At 40.1% G+C, this 13,530-nt stretch overlaps 1 protein-coding gene and 1 long non-coding RNA gene across 13 annotated transcripts in view; one reads left to right on the top strand and one right to left on the bottom strand.

Annotated features, from left to right (window-relative positions):
• Positions 1–13,530, bottom strand: part of HDAC9 (histone deacetylase 9) — a 455,649-nt gene that overhangs the window by 150,535 nt on the left and 291,584 nt on the right. The gene's annotated exons all lie outside the window — the stretch shown is intronic.
• Positions 83–13,530, top strand: part of LOC135443792 (uncharacterized) — a 30,380-nt gene continuing 16,932 nt past the window's right edge. The window contains exon 1 of the long non-coding RNA XR_010439113.1: positions 83–213. This is a non-coding gene — a long non-coding RNA (uncharacterized LOC135443792). The remainder of the gene's footprint in view (positions 214–13,530) is intronic.

Below are 13,530 nucleotides of genomic sequence, written 5' to 3'. Positions count from 1 at the left end.
CTGAGCCCTGTCTGCCCGGCATGGAGCCTGCAAGTTCCAGGTGCCTGAGATTAGTTTATTAGTAGAGGCAAGCAATTAGGGCCTCTGCTGGAGCTGGTGGAGGGCCATCCATCCCTTTCCACAGAAACAAGCTCAAGCTCTCAGTAATTATTTTGAGAAGGAATTTTAGAATCAGTATCTAAAAAGAAGATGAGCCTTTTGGGAGCATGGGAGGTAAATATTTGTTGTTTTCCTAGTATTACTGTAAGGTTTCTTTAGCAGAGGTTTGGATTAATTTGGATTGGTGTGTATATTCCTTTCATGAAGATGTGTGATTTGCACATTTTGGAGTTTAACATTTTGTAAATTCTAAGATTTTAATGAGGTCTGTTTACTTATTTCTACTGGTGTGAGACCTGATAAATCACAAAAGTACATTTTGTTGGATTATTAGATAGTCTGTGTTGGAGGATAAAGCATGGGTGGGTTGTCTATATATTAACAACTCCTTTGAATGGTTATGTTTTGTGCAGAAAAAAAAAATGGGATTCACTCATAAAAGCTTTTTTTTGCCTCTTAGCAGTCTGTTTTTTAATTTAATGTGTTAATATTTAGTTCAGTCACAGCTAAATAAATCCAAAGATTTGTATGTCTGTAGCATAATCCTGCATGTGTATGGACATATTCGCACCTCTCTTCAGGGTTTATGCTTTGGCTTCTTTTCATTGTGGTAGACAACATATTTTTCCTCTTAGGGAGAGCAAATTTTACATTTCTTAATAATATGATTGCTACTCTCATATATTTGTGGCCAGGTTTATATCCCTCTGTTGTTGTGCCTTTGGTTCATTCTCCTGAAGTATGAAGTGTGTGCTAATTTCTACAGACTTGTAAAAGTTTTGCCGTGTTTTGCCTGTCCTGCCTTCCTCTCCCAAAAGACCTTAAGCACTACTAACCTTACAGAGCTTTTCCTCTCAAAGCATGTTTGGTGGTCTGTTTGCTAATTTCCACATGATTTTCAGAAAATTACCCAAAGGATGGGTAATTTCCTGATGGGGAAAGCTACATGCAAATGCTTCAGAAAATTTTGCCCTAGGTAAGGATGAAAACAAGACCTGCTGCCTTTCAGACCTTCCTCTCTCTCCTTCTTTTGAAGGATATTTCTGATGCCTGCTCTGATGCCTTGTGTCACCCCATGGCTCCTGTTGGAGTAGGATGTGTCCAGACCCCTGTGGCAACATGGGAACAGAGCAACCTCAAATCCTGCCACTTGTCTTCTCTACCACCCTCCTAGGCTTTCCACCTTCCCAGGGCAGCTGAATGCATCCAAAGGATGTCCTGGCCAGCCAGTGACTGCTTCCAGCAAAAAGGCCTCAGCTGGCAGCAAACAGAGCTCAGTTCTGCTTTAAGGTCCCTGTGAAGGCAGTCTTGGCCCAAACTAAGACAGCATCATCCAAAGTCTGACTGAATCAGAAATTCTGGTTACCCAGAAACTTCTCCTTCAACCCAGTAGGTAGTTAACAGTCCTTCAGAAATATCATACAATATATTAATAGGTTTGACCTTGGTTATCCTCAGAAGTGAAAGAAAAGAAAAACATAGAAAGCAATGAAAGCCTGTACAAAGGAGTTTTGTTCCTTGGGACAAAAAACTGTGGCTAAATGGAATTTTTAGCAAGTTTCACACAGGAGTTTTTTGAAGTGCTGTTTTACCTACTGTCCTCAAACAGAACCATAACTAGTTGCCTTCAGAAACCAAGCAAAAATAGGTCCTGAGGTCTTCCAAAAAAGTGTGTGAACAAATGTGAAAATGTAGGAAAGGTGTCTCTCTGCCAATATATACAACCTAAAATAGAAATTAGTCTGAGATATCCTTGCAAATGAATGTGTTGAGACATCTTTTTAAGTTCTCTGTCACTTGGAGAAAACACATCACCAAGATGTCCTACCAGTTTCTATTTTTGACAAAACCACATGTGCAGCCACCAGCTTCCATGGTCATCACTTTCAAAAAACCCCAGTATCACAATCTGAAATAGAGTCAACCACAAACTCAGAATCAGCATTTTTATGAAAAGTAAGTAAATTAAAAGTATGGTTACAGACACATAGATTGAATAGGTAGAAATGGGTTTAGAGCAAGGAAAAGCATAGACAGAAAAAAACAGGACAATCAGCCTTGAGGCATCTGGATATATTATGTCACATGTTATCAAGATGTTTATAGAATTTGGATTTCTCTTGCTATAGTCCAAGGAGCACAGTGTTGACTAGAAAATGGGTAAACAGAAATGAAGTCTTAAAAACTGAATCTTAGGTGCAGATACAGAGCAGTGGGATGAAAGCTATAACCCAAAACTGCCTGGAGTCCCAGGCAGAGATTTGCCTTGGGCAGCAAGCTGCCTCTCACAGCAAAATAAGCCCAAAATAAGCCCTGTGCCTTTCCCTTGTCTTCTGAAGGACTGTGGAATAGCTTATTCCAGCTGCTGCCAAGGTAGAGCTTAGTACTTAGGGAGATCCTACCTCAGTGACAGCTCAAGGAATCACCCTCAACCAGTTTTGTTTTCCCCTCTGTTCCTGGAGCTTCAGAGCTGCTGCTGTAGAGGTCCCTGTCCCTCTCCTACCATCCCTCCCTTCTAGTGATAAAAAATGTTATAAAAATTAAAACACTTTTAGGCCATTAAATAGGGAAAGAGTGAAGACTCTTAATGGGATAATGAGAGCATGCTCTTTTATCAAGGATAAGGAGCACACATAGGAGCACATAGGAGATGATGTGTTTTGGCCATGGGGTTGCATGGCTAAATGTGCACGTGCTGGCTGGAGTCACAGCATGAAGGATGTAACAGCAGAGTCAGGACCCTCCCTTTTACCTCTGCTGTTGTATGAGGAGGTGGATGGGTTGCTGATGTGTGTTTTTAAAGGGCGAGAGGTTAAAAATTACCTCTCTTGCACAGAAAGATTCCAGAAGCCTGACCATCTTAACATGACCCATGTTGGTGCCATGTAAGTGAGGAATCAAGGTGGTCACAAGGTTTGAGAAGTTTTCAGCTATCTTTGTTAAGAAATATGAACCAAGCAGTCATTATGTTGAAACCTGGTTGATTAAGAAAAAAGGAATTATGGAAGTTTCAGAAAAGGTTGCCTGAAAGTCAGAGCATTTTTACTGGAGGGAAATTCCAGGAGTCCAACTGAGCTGCTGGATTCACTCCTGGTTCCTGCTCCTGTGAGATCTGCCTTCTCTGCTCCCAACATTGGCAGGTACTTGACTTCTGTCACTCCTGCTAAAGTGCTGACTGCACTGTGCGCAGCACTCATCCAAAGAAAATGCAGCACCTCCTCAAAAGCTTCACTCCTGGCTGAATCTTTTCCTCTCTTTCTGACTCTCCCAGATACTTAATACAAATGTACAAATAATTGGGGGTACAATAAAGGGGAAAAATAGACCACCTGAATATCTTGTGGTAATTTTTTTTTGTTCTTTAAGGAAACCTCTGAAGAGGTTTCTTGTTACTTTATTGCTTTTACTGAAAAAAACTTGACTTTCCAGAAGTCACTTGGTGCTTTCCAAAAAAAGAATGCAAGGAAGAATGAATGCAAAAGGAAAATACAACTGTTCACGTGTCTTGCCCTAACTTTCAGAATTAACAAGTATTTTCTTCTTTTACTTTGATATGAAGAATAAGTAGGCTCTATAATAACATTTAATGGTTACAACCACCTAATCCTAATAGCTTTCTGAAATCAAGAAGTTGATATGTTGGCCAAAACTAATTAATGATAACATCAACTGTCCCACGTGTTTCATTGCTCTCAGAAATGTCACCCAACTCTCTTCAACAGTATTGGCAAATCAGTTTGGTGTTACTTTATGTAGACCATTTCAACCACTTCCATTTTTCTGCTCTTTGTCAGAACTACTTTTGTAGCAGACTTGTATGATTTTTTTTTAAGTGAAGAATCATTACTTTGGCTTTCACACAGAAAAATAATATTCTCCAGTCTAAAGTCATTAGCAGTCCTGCTGCAGATTTGTGTTTTCTGCGTATTTCAATAGATTCTGCTTTGGGTTTATAGACAATTCTTTTGAGTTCAGGTTTTATTGTAGAATTAATGAAATTACTTGGATCTGACATATAAAGAGAAAATCAGGGAAAACCCTGCTCTTCAATATAGAGTCGAGACACACTAACACATCAGTGCCCAAGTATAAAATCATGAGGGTGTACAGATGGAGGTGCAGTGAGGTCAGAATGGGGAACACCAGTGGACCATATGGTCAGCAAACATTAGAGCCATCACTGGGGTGTTTGACCAACACTGTTCTCTCTCTGTAGAGCATTTGTGCAGGTCACTGTATCTAATGCACAAGGCTGGGGAATGAACAGATCTAGAGCAGCCCTGCCAAAAAGGACCTGGGGTGCTGGTGGGTGAGAGGCTGGACATGACCCAGCAATGTGCACTCCTAGCCCAGAAAGCCAAATATGTCCTGGGCTGCATCCCAAGCAGTGTGGGCAGCAGGTGAGTGAGGGGATCCTGCCCCTCTGCTCTGCTCTGGTGAGACCCCACCTGCAGGACTGTATCAGCCCTGGGGTCCCAGCACAGGAAGGACAGGGACCTGCTGGAGTGTATCCAGAGGAGAGCTGCCAAGATGATCAAAGGGCTGAAGCACCTCTCCTGTGAGGAAAGACTGAGACAATTGGGATTGTTTACCCTGGAAAAGAGATGGCTTCAGGGTGAGCTACTTGTGGCCTTCCAGTAACTGGAGGAAGCCTACAAGAAAGATGGAGAGGGACTATTCATGACAGCATGCAAGGGCAACAGGGAATGGCTTCAAAGTGAAAAAAAATCTAAGTTTAGATTTGATATCAGAAATAAATTCTTTACTGTGAGGGTGGTGAGCCACCGGAATAAGTTGCACAAAACTGTGGGTACACCATCCCTGGGTATGTTAAAGGCCAAGTCGGATGGGACTGTGAGCAATCTGGCCTACAGGAGGAAGTCCTTCTCAATGGCAGGGATTTTGGAACTAGATGACCTCTAAGTTCCATTTCAACCCAAGCCATTCTGTGAGTCTCTGACTTTTACCCCTCTGAAGATTTCAGAGAGATATATTGCCAAATCTCACACCTTACTTCAATGTGGTTAAAATGCCCACAGACTACCTTTCTTCAACATATATGTAGTAAGAAACAGTTTCTTGAAACATTGTCTATACACACACAGACACATCTGCAGCTATCACAAGATATTTTAAAACATTTTTCTCTCTTCAGTGCAGTGCTCTACTACACTTTTCAGATTTTGGAACACAAGGAAATAGAGTTATACAGGGAAATGGTGATATAACTTGAGACTACAAAATAAAGGATTTGAATATAGGAAATATGCTGCAGGTGGAAAAAGAAACTGTCACAAAAATCCTTTCAGATCTGTTCTATATACTTAGAGTTCTACATAGCTGTAGAATGCTCTATGCATTTGTAGAATAAATATATTTCTGCAACCAACAAGTACAGCTTGTATTATTTGTTTTAGTTTTCTTTGGGATAAGATCAATATATTTGTAATTTGAACAAAAATTGAATTGCACATCAAAAGATTGCTTACAAATAATTCCCGCTTTGTTTTCTCAGCCTAGGGTTTGCTGCTTTTAACATAGTGGGAGAATTGCCAGAATGGGTAGATTTAAAATGGAGGGGAAAACCCTTATGTTTACTGATTTAGGAACAATTAGAGGGTTAAAAAGAAATAAAGAAAATGTTATATGCCTGCATAGCACAGATTGTATAATGCAGACTGCAATTTCTTATTTCTTATCTTAAGTAGATCTCCAAACTTAAAATGCAAAGTAACTTTCAGTAGATACCATATTACCTGTTCTGTTTCATGGGAAGGATAAATTTTGTGCAACTTACTCCAGTGGCCCTTTTCTTTTTATTTCAGAGGATAGCTGCTTAGTATTTAGAATTACTATCTCTTTGTTTTAAAGGCCAGCTGAGATAGTGGTGTCTCAATTCATATATTGGGGAAGGCAGCCCTGAAGATCAAATCCTGTGCTGGTGAAGTCCCTTAAAACCACTCTCCCTGTGGTCTGATGGCAGCTTGGGAGAACATCCACGTGCTGGAGATTGTCTTGGAAGGAAGACCAGAAGCAGTGGGGAAGAGCCAGATGAGCCAGCTGGGATGCACAAATACAGCATCCTGAGAGCTGTGTGGGTGCAGTCCACGAGCAGAGACCTTCCAGTAACTCAAAAGGAAGAATCTGGCAGTCAGTGGAGAAAGGAACCTCCTCCAATCATAAGTTATAAAACATTCAGCTCTGTTTTGGATTATTTACACAGTTGTAAGTCTAGATAAACTAGAGGGGAACCAAGAAATTTATTGTGGGTTTTCACTGGGATATCTGAGAGAAGGATTTGTCACTTCAATAGCTGCATCTTAAAGCATTGCCCACAAAGGAGGGAGACAGAATTCTTGCAGGCACACAACACTTGTTGAAAATATATATTGGAAAATATTGCACCAAATAAAAAGCTACAAATTTAACTATATCTAGTGAAACCTGGGAGGACAGAGCGGAGGAATCCTGAGAACCAGTCAAAGCAAAATGTTAATTCTAATTGTTGTATTTAGTTGGCCTTGTGTTGTGACAAGTTTGTTATTATGCAGATTTCCTACCTGCCACCTTCTATGGGAGGATTTTACCAAGTGAAGTTATGCAGACAATTCCCCTTGCTTCTTACCTCTTTATTCGTAATTATGTTGGCCCTGTGTTCACTCAAGATAACATTATAGCTGTCCCCAAATGTTCTCCATTTGGGGCCTGTGACAAACAAAATCTTTCAGTGCCTGGAATAATTTTTTTTCCTCTGTTGCAGAAGTGTAGCTATTAACATGCTGAAAACAAAGCTGTGCTTGTTTATTGTCTGACAGTGGGTTAGTAGGTGCTATGAGTTTTCACTGGTCCAATTTTGTAAATGTCCTTTTTTTTCTTCAGACAGATATATAATGTTATATATTGTCCTTAAGGGGTTTTTTTTTGTAGTTTTCATTTTTGCTAGGAATGTTCTCTTTCCTGCTCAGTAATAAGTTTTATGAATATGATATATGTGTGTGTATATATATATATATACACACACACCTTGCATTATACTATCCAATTAAAGACTATAATGAAAATCATCTGTAATTTATCTGCTACATAGAGAGTATTCTTGTGTGGAGAAGCTAAGGTGTAGACGTTATGGATCCAAAGTGCACAAGGATTGGAAATCCTGATTTTTAAGTCCTTTCCTTAACCACTGGATCAGTAATAATTGCATTGTACCAATGGTATTCTCAATTTCTGGTTTTTCATCTGGTTTAATTATGAGATAATGCAGCACTGTGGCTTTCTGTGTTTCTTATTACAACTGATAGCCATGGAGGAATGGTCAGAAGCTGTTTTGGTTTGATGGTGCTGGATTTGATAAAGGATAGGAGAAAGATGTTGGAGCAATTGTCATTGTACAATTTCACAGCTTTTAGGTACTGCTCAGACAAACTAAAAGCTGTGATCCCTACTCTATAATCTTTAAGCTGGATGCAAAAGGGCTCTGAGCAAACTGGGTGAGGAGAGGGAGGCTGATCATCCCTACCACCCACAAACGAGGCATTTTGACAAAGTGGTGAAAGAGCTCATGGAACTCTGCAGCTTCTGTGTCTTTGGGGTCATTGTGGTCCTTAGTCTTGCTGGGAACATCCAGTCCATTTTCCTACCAGCCTCTGGAAGCATTAAACCAACTCAGAGAAATCAGGAGGAAAGGCAGTCACATAACATGTGTGCACACATCATGACGTGTGTGCATGTCGTGCCACAGCCAACCTTTGGGGCCACTCTGAGTCCCAAGAGATGTGCTGACAGCACTCCAAGCAAGGTAGTGCCAAAGCACTCCAAACAGCTGGCACCCCACGTCCATACCATTGCATTCAGAATGGCCTGGAAGCCCTGCTGGCCACAGGGAACCTCCTGAAAAAGAATGGATGCTGTGAAATGTATCTCAGACAAATATATCTCAGAAATATATCTCAGGCCCTTGGCAGAGCTGCAAAGGTGGGCTGAAAGGTTTGAGTGCTCAAGGCACTGGGGGCTGCCAGCCCAACAGTTCCTGGTGGAACTCTACAAGACAAGGCATGTTTGAAGGTTCCTTCCCAGGAACCACAAGGGTTAAACCTTACCTGATTGCAGTATCAACAAATAACGCTAAAAATGACAGATTTAACCCTGAGCCCAACCAGTGAACCTAATGCTGTCCAGAGGCCCAGCCACAGGCAGTGAACTTCTCAGCTCGTTCCCTCTCTCCCTTTCCAAATCCTCCTCTGACTATGGGTATTGGGGTTTCTCTTTGGTACAAAAATGTAATTAGAGCGATTAAATGTATAATAAATGTAAATGTAATTGGTACAAAAATGTAATTAGAGCAATTAAATAATAGCAACATTCAAAAAGGGAGAAAATTTGTAAGATTGGGGCCGAGCTTTTGGCTTTTTCTGACAATTTTAGAAATATCCCTGGTTTTCACCATAAAAGTTCAGATTCACATATCCAAGTGACTCCTTGGCTATTGAAATGTGCTTTACATATGGATATAATTTAATTCATAAGAATCTGACAACTGCTACCTGGCCTTCTTTGTTTATTTTTAGTCAGTCTACAGAGAACTTAAAAGACTTTTACTGTACAGATGGAAATAAGAGACAGGATTGTTTCTCAGTTTTTCTCATGTGCATTGTAAAGCATCAATCTAACCTATGACCAGATATATTTTTTGTCCTTTTTTTTTTCCCAGCCTGGATTTAAGCCCTGATGACTGTTTCTTTCAGATAGCAATATTTGCCAATGTCATAACACCCTATGTGTTATTGCACCCTTAAGAAGTTCCTGGGCCTCATTCTTTCTGGGAGAAGGAATCATGAAGTTGCAAGAGTTCAGTAAATTTTATATAAAACTTTTAATTAGCTGGAGAATTCTGATTTTAGGTACATCCAGGAGTTGCTCCAGATATAAGGCACATACAACCCCTGAATATACTTTGAAAATTTGGGTTCAATATAACTTGAGGTGGAAGCATCTGCTACCTCATTTAATCTCCAGCCTTTTGTGTGTGTGACAGTAAATGGTTACTGAGCTCCCTTTCAGAGCTGGATGGAGATTCAAAATATTTCAGTATAAAAAGTGTAAAGTTACTCATGCTGATATGGCCAAAATTCTTTTGAAAACTAAGTTTTGTTACTGGTGCAATGATTGCTAAGAGCAAAATTTATCGTGTTACAATGTAAGTAATATGCTCCAACTTCATGTGGCAGGAAGGAAAACACAGTGCTAATTTATGTGTAGCTGCCATCTGAAGGCAGTGAGATTTTTGGCCCATTGAATCAAAAAAGACCAAGGGAATACCCAAGGCAAAAGCTAGTTATCATCATTTTTTGGTATCTTTCACTTATTAAATTGTTATGATTTCAGCCAGGGAGTTTTACTTTTTTCCCCTGATTTCCCCCACACATCCCACTGGGAAGGACTGAGCAAGGGACTGTGTGGTAGTTAGTTGCCAGCTGAGATTAAAGCATGACAGCATCAGAGGTATCTATAGGTGCCTGGGTAACCCTGGCCAGGAGAGGGAATTCCCACTGTCCCTGCTGTTGTGGGCAGCCATTCCCAGCTTGGGGTGACCAATGCACATACTCTGCCTAAACCAGAGGTGTGAGTTGTCTCACCTCGTGCTTGTATTTGAACGAGAAAAAAGGGAGTGAAAAGCCCTGAGCAGGGGCCCATGGCTGGCTCCTTTCAGCTGTGAAGTGTTTGTGTCCCCAGGGGCTCTCTGCTCCCCAGGGGCACAGGGGGTGTGAGAGCCTCTCTGTTCATTTAAGAAGGGTTACAGGGCCATGCTGCCGAAAGAGCTGCACCAGGGGCTGAAAGTCCCCAGAGAGGTTTGGGTCAAGTTAGGTTGCTTTGGGAGGATTTGGATCTCTGAAGATGTTTTGTTTTCATTCTTTGAATTAAAATTTAATTTAAGTAATTGGAATACATAATCCGTCTCTGAGGAATGCTGTCCTAATCTTGTCTCTTAGAAGAAAAAGCAGGATTTTCAAATTTTATCTGTTACTGATCAGCTGTATGAGCTAACACCAGTGTTCTAATGTCTCTGAGCCTTTGTGTCACCTTATCTCATCCTGGCTTTATCTCTTCTAAACATGGAGATTTCAAGTAGTTTGTCCTTTGCAATGAGACAGTTTGGTGCTCAATACTAGGGGTGCTTAACTGCAGTTGTGGAGGTAAGGCACAGAATATTTAATGAAAATCTACCTTAAAATTCCTCTTCCTTACACCCCCCTCCCCATAAAAAAAATATAATAAAAGGAAAAAACAGTGAGTTTCTTTTAGTTTGTTTTGGCATAGTACATAGGGGTCCAGTAACATTTCATATAAAATAAAAAAAAGAGGTAAATATAAGAAACAAGAGCAAAAGGAGAAAAAGTGAGAGAAGGGAAACTAGACAGGAAAGGTGTAGAGAGAACAAGTATCCAGTTTTAAAAAAGACAAATCATAGCTCAGACTCTGGATTCAGGCACCAATATTCTTATCACCTGGAAATAGAGCACCACAAGTGTGGGTTTTGGAAATTCATACAGTATGAGGTTCCGTAAGAAAACCCTGATGCCCTACATCACTATGCAATGATAACTTCTATAAAAGTTTTAAAATTTAGATTACCTCTGTTGTAATAGGAAAGCATTTGAAATCTGTGGTTATTTTGGAAGGCTTTTGTTTATTGCTGTAGTCCACTGTAAAGCAGTCTATCACCAGCAGTATTATACTCTATTTATTCAATTCCTCCCCAAATGCCCCAGAAATGAATTTCTGTGATGTGTGGTTGTGGTAGCCCCATGGTCAGACAAAATCAGCTGAGAAAGCAGGGCTGGTTGTGCACCAGCTGCAGTGCCTGCCCACAGTCACTAACCTTTTTGGGAAAAGTCACTTCCATCAGTCAGGCCACTACAGGGCAGTGGCCGCAAGGCAGCAAAACACTGCTTGGAATAATTCTTTGCAGATGCCAGGAACCGGAAGTTTCAGGGAGAAAAATGAAAGCCATTCACTCTTGCAATGACACATGCCTTTGATACAACAAAGTCAGTTGGACAGGGAGCTCCAAGGTCAGGAAGGCACGTAAAGATTGGTGATTAGAGAAATACTATATCAGCAAAGTGTGGCAAGCTATTAAAAGAAACTGTAGCTTTTATGATTGTGCTGCTGGAGCCTCCCCAGGGCTATTTATATTAGATATTGAGTTAAGCATAACTTATTTAGTCTCAGCATTCCAGAAAACATTTTGATGTCAGCTACTGAAGGAAAGTAAACACAAGGAGGAGGAAACAGAGCTGATCCCAAAAGATAAAAATTTCGTAATTTAATTTTGTGAACCCATACATGTTAGAGCATTAAGAAAGAGGAATTTTTAAAAGCTTGATTTGACTTAAAGCCTGGTTGATAGAAGTATTTAGTCACTGTGCAGCTGGGGAGGATGGGTGGAGAAACAGAGATGATTTATCACCTTGAGTACTTGCTACACCCTAAGCATGAACACAGTTTTCTGTAGGCATTTTCATCTAGAGCAGATTTTATGCACATGTGTGGTTCTCATCTAATGCTGAGGGCTTGTGTGTATGTTAAGCCAAACTATTTGCTTATTTGCCCAGTGGATGTCCTGATGGCTGGTGACAGGGATTTGCCTGCCCTGTAGCAAGCAATTAAGAGTCTTTGGGACTGTAATTTAGGAATTGCTCTATGAGTCTGGACTTTTGGTCACTAAACGAAGAATCAAAAATCTGATCTAGACGCTGGTAATGTCTGCACAGATATACAGATATTATCTCTCAGCTCAGCAGCTCCAGCGCGGGAATCATGCCTGTTTATTTCTCTAAGAATAAGTCAATAAATCCATTGGGCAGTTCTGCTCATGGGCTGTCTGTTCTCTCAGAATAACGCTGTGGATCTGAGGAAATTACAGGTATGAATGTAAAGTCAGGTGTGGTTTTCTTTGATTTGCCAGAACGAACCGTTTATTTAAGACTGAGGAAGTGGGAGTGCTGAAACCTCAAAGTCAAGTACAGCTCGAACCCCTTAACACAGGGAAGACACCTCAGCAGCAGCTCCTTGCAGAGGATTTTTTTCCTGTCATCTTGTCTGTGCTTTGATTCTTAGATTTATTTTTTAAAGGTGCTTTTAGGTGGGAGGTTAGCACTTCCAGCTTTGTTTGAGTTCTGCAGAAAAAAAAGTGTGAAGGAATATAGTAGAACTAGCATAATGTTAGGGATACCACTCAGTAGATGTTATCTGTCCAGAAATGCTGTCCAAGAAACAACTTGTACTTCCTTCTAACTTGTTCTGACCAGGTGTTTTAATGTCATGTGATTTTGGATTTAGGAAAGATACCAGCCCTTTCATTTTCCTTTATCTGAGTAAAATATATGCTTTATAGATAGTGAAGACCATACTTTTGTGCTTTTCTTGGTTAGCATACTTCCCATTCCATGACCTCGTATTACTGATAAAATAAAGGCTTTCATTTAGATTGTGTAATTCTGCATTTCTGTGTTCGAGTGAAAGACAACTTCCTCTTCCTTCTCACCTTGCTATGTATTTTTTTTACTAATGTTTTCACTGCAAAGAAATTATTCACTACCACAGAAATATCCCAGCTCTGCAGGTTGCATATTAATGACCAGTTCTCCCAGACAGAGGATCATATTCCATTTAGAGAGCAAATGTTATGTCTTATGTCAGCTGGTTACCAAACATCACAGAGAGGATTTAGCAACTAAGGCTTTATTTGCATGCCTTCTGCCTAAAATGATACTAGTTAATACAAAAACTTCCCACAGATACATTTTTTTCCCTTAATTACTCAGCCTTACATAGTAGTCCTAGTTCCTGGTATATTTAATAGGATGATGCTGGGCTATAAATTATCTTAATTTTCTGTAAGTTACCACTTTATTGCACTTTTAGGCTGTGTTTAACAACAGCACTTTACTCAGGAACATTAGTGTATTTTGCATGTTGTGAAGATAGATTTGAAGCATTTTGGGACACATAGCTAAAAAGGGAATAGGCTTGTCTTGTGGACAAAGATAATTCATGGCTCAAGGAAAAGGAAACAGAAATGTGTTTTACCCTAAAGCTGGACAGAAAACTAGTACACAAATTGAATAGAGGAATCTAAGTTTGGCTATGACTGAAGGATGAGATGAGCCAAAGGAGATTTATGATTATAAGAACACAAGAAATGCCTCACTGCATTAGACCAGTCTATCATGACCAATAATGTCTCAGACAATAGGAGATGCTATTTAGTGAGAGCAAATGAGCATTGTTACCCTCTCTAATTTATTAGATGTTAGAGGCACATCCCTCTCTCTTTCCTTGAATATCTGCTTATGACCCTGTTGTCCATGAATTTGTCTAATCCAGTTTTGTACTGCTCATTCTCAAATCTTCCATGGCAGCAAATTT

Source organism: Zonotrichia leucophrys, chromosome 2 (genome assembly GCF_028769735.1).
Source record: "Zonotrichia leucophrys gambelii isolate GWCS_2022_RI chromosome 2, RI_Zleu_2.0, whole genome shotgun sequence".
Taxonomy (NCBI): domain Eukaryota; kingdom Metazoa; phylum Chordata; class Aves; order Passeriformes; family Passerellidae; genus Zonotrichia; species Zonotrichia leucophrys.
Note: the sequence above shows the minus strand (reverse complement) of the source record. Positions and strands in the feature narration are given on the sequence as shown.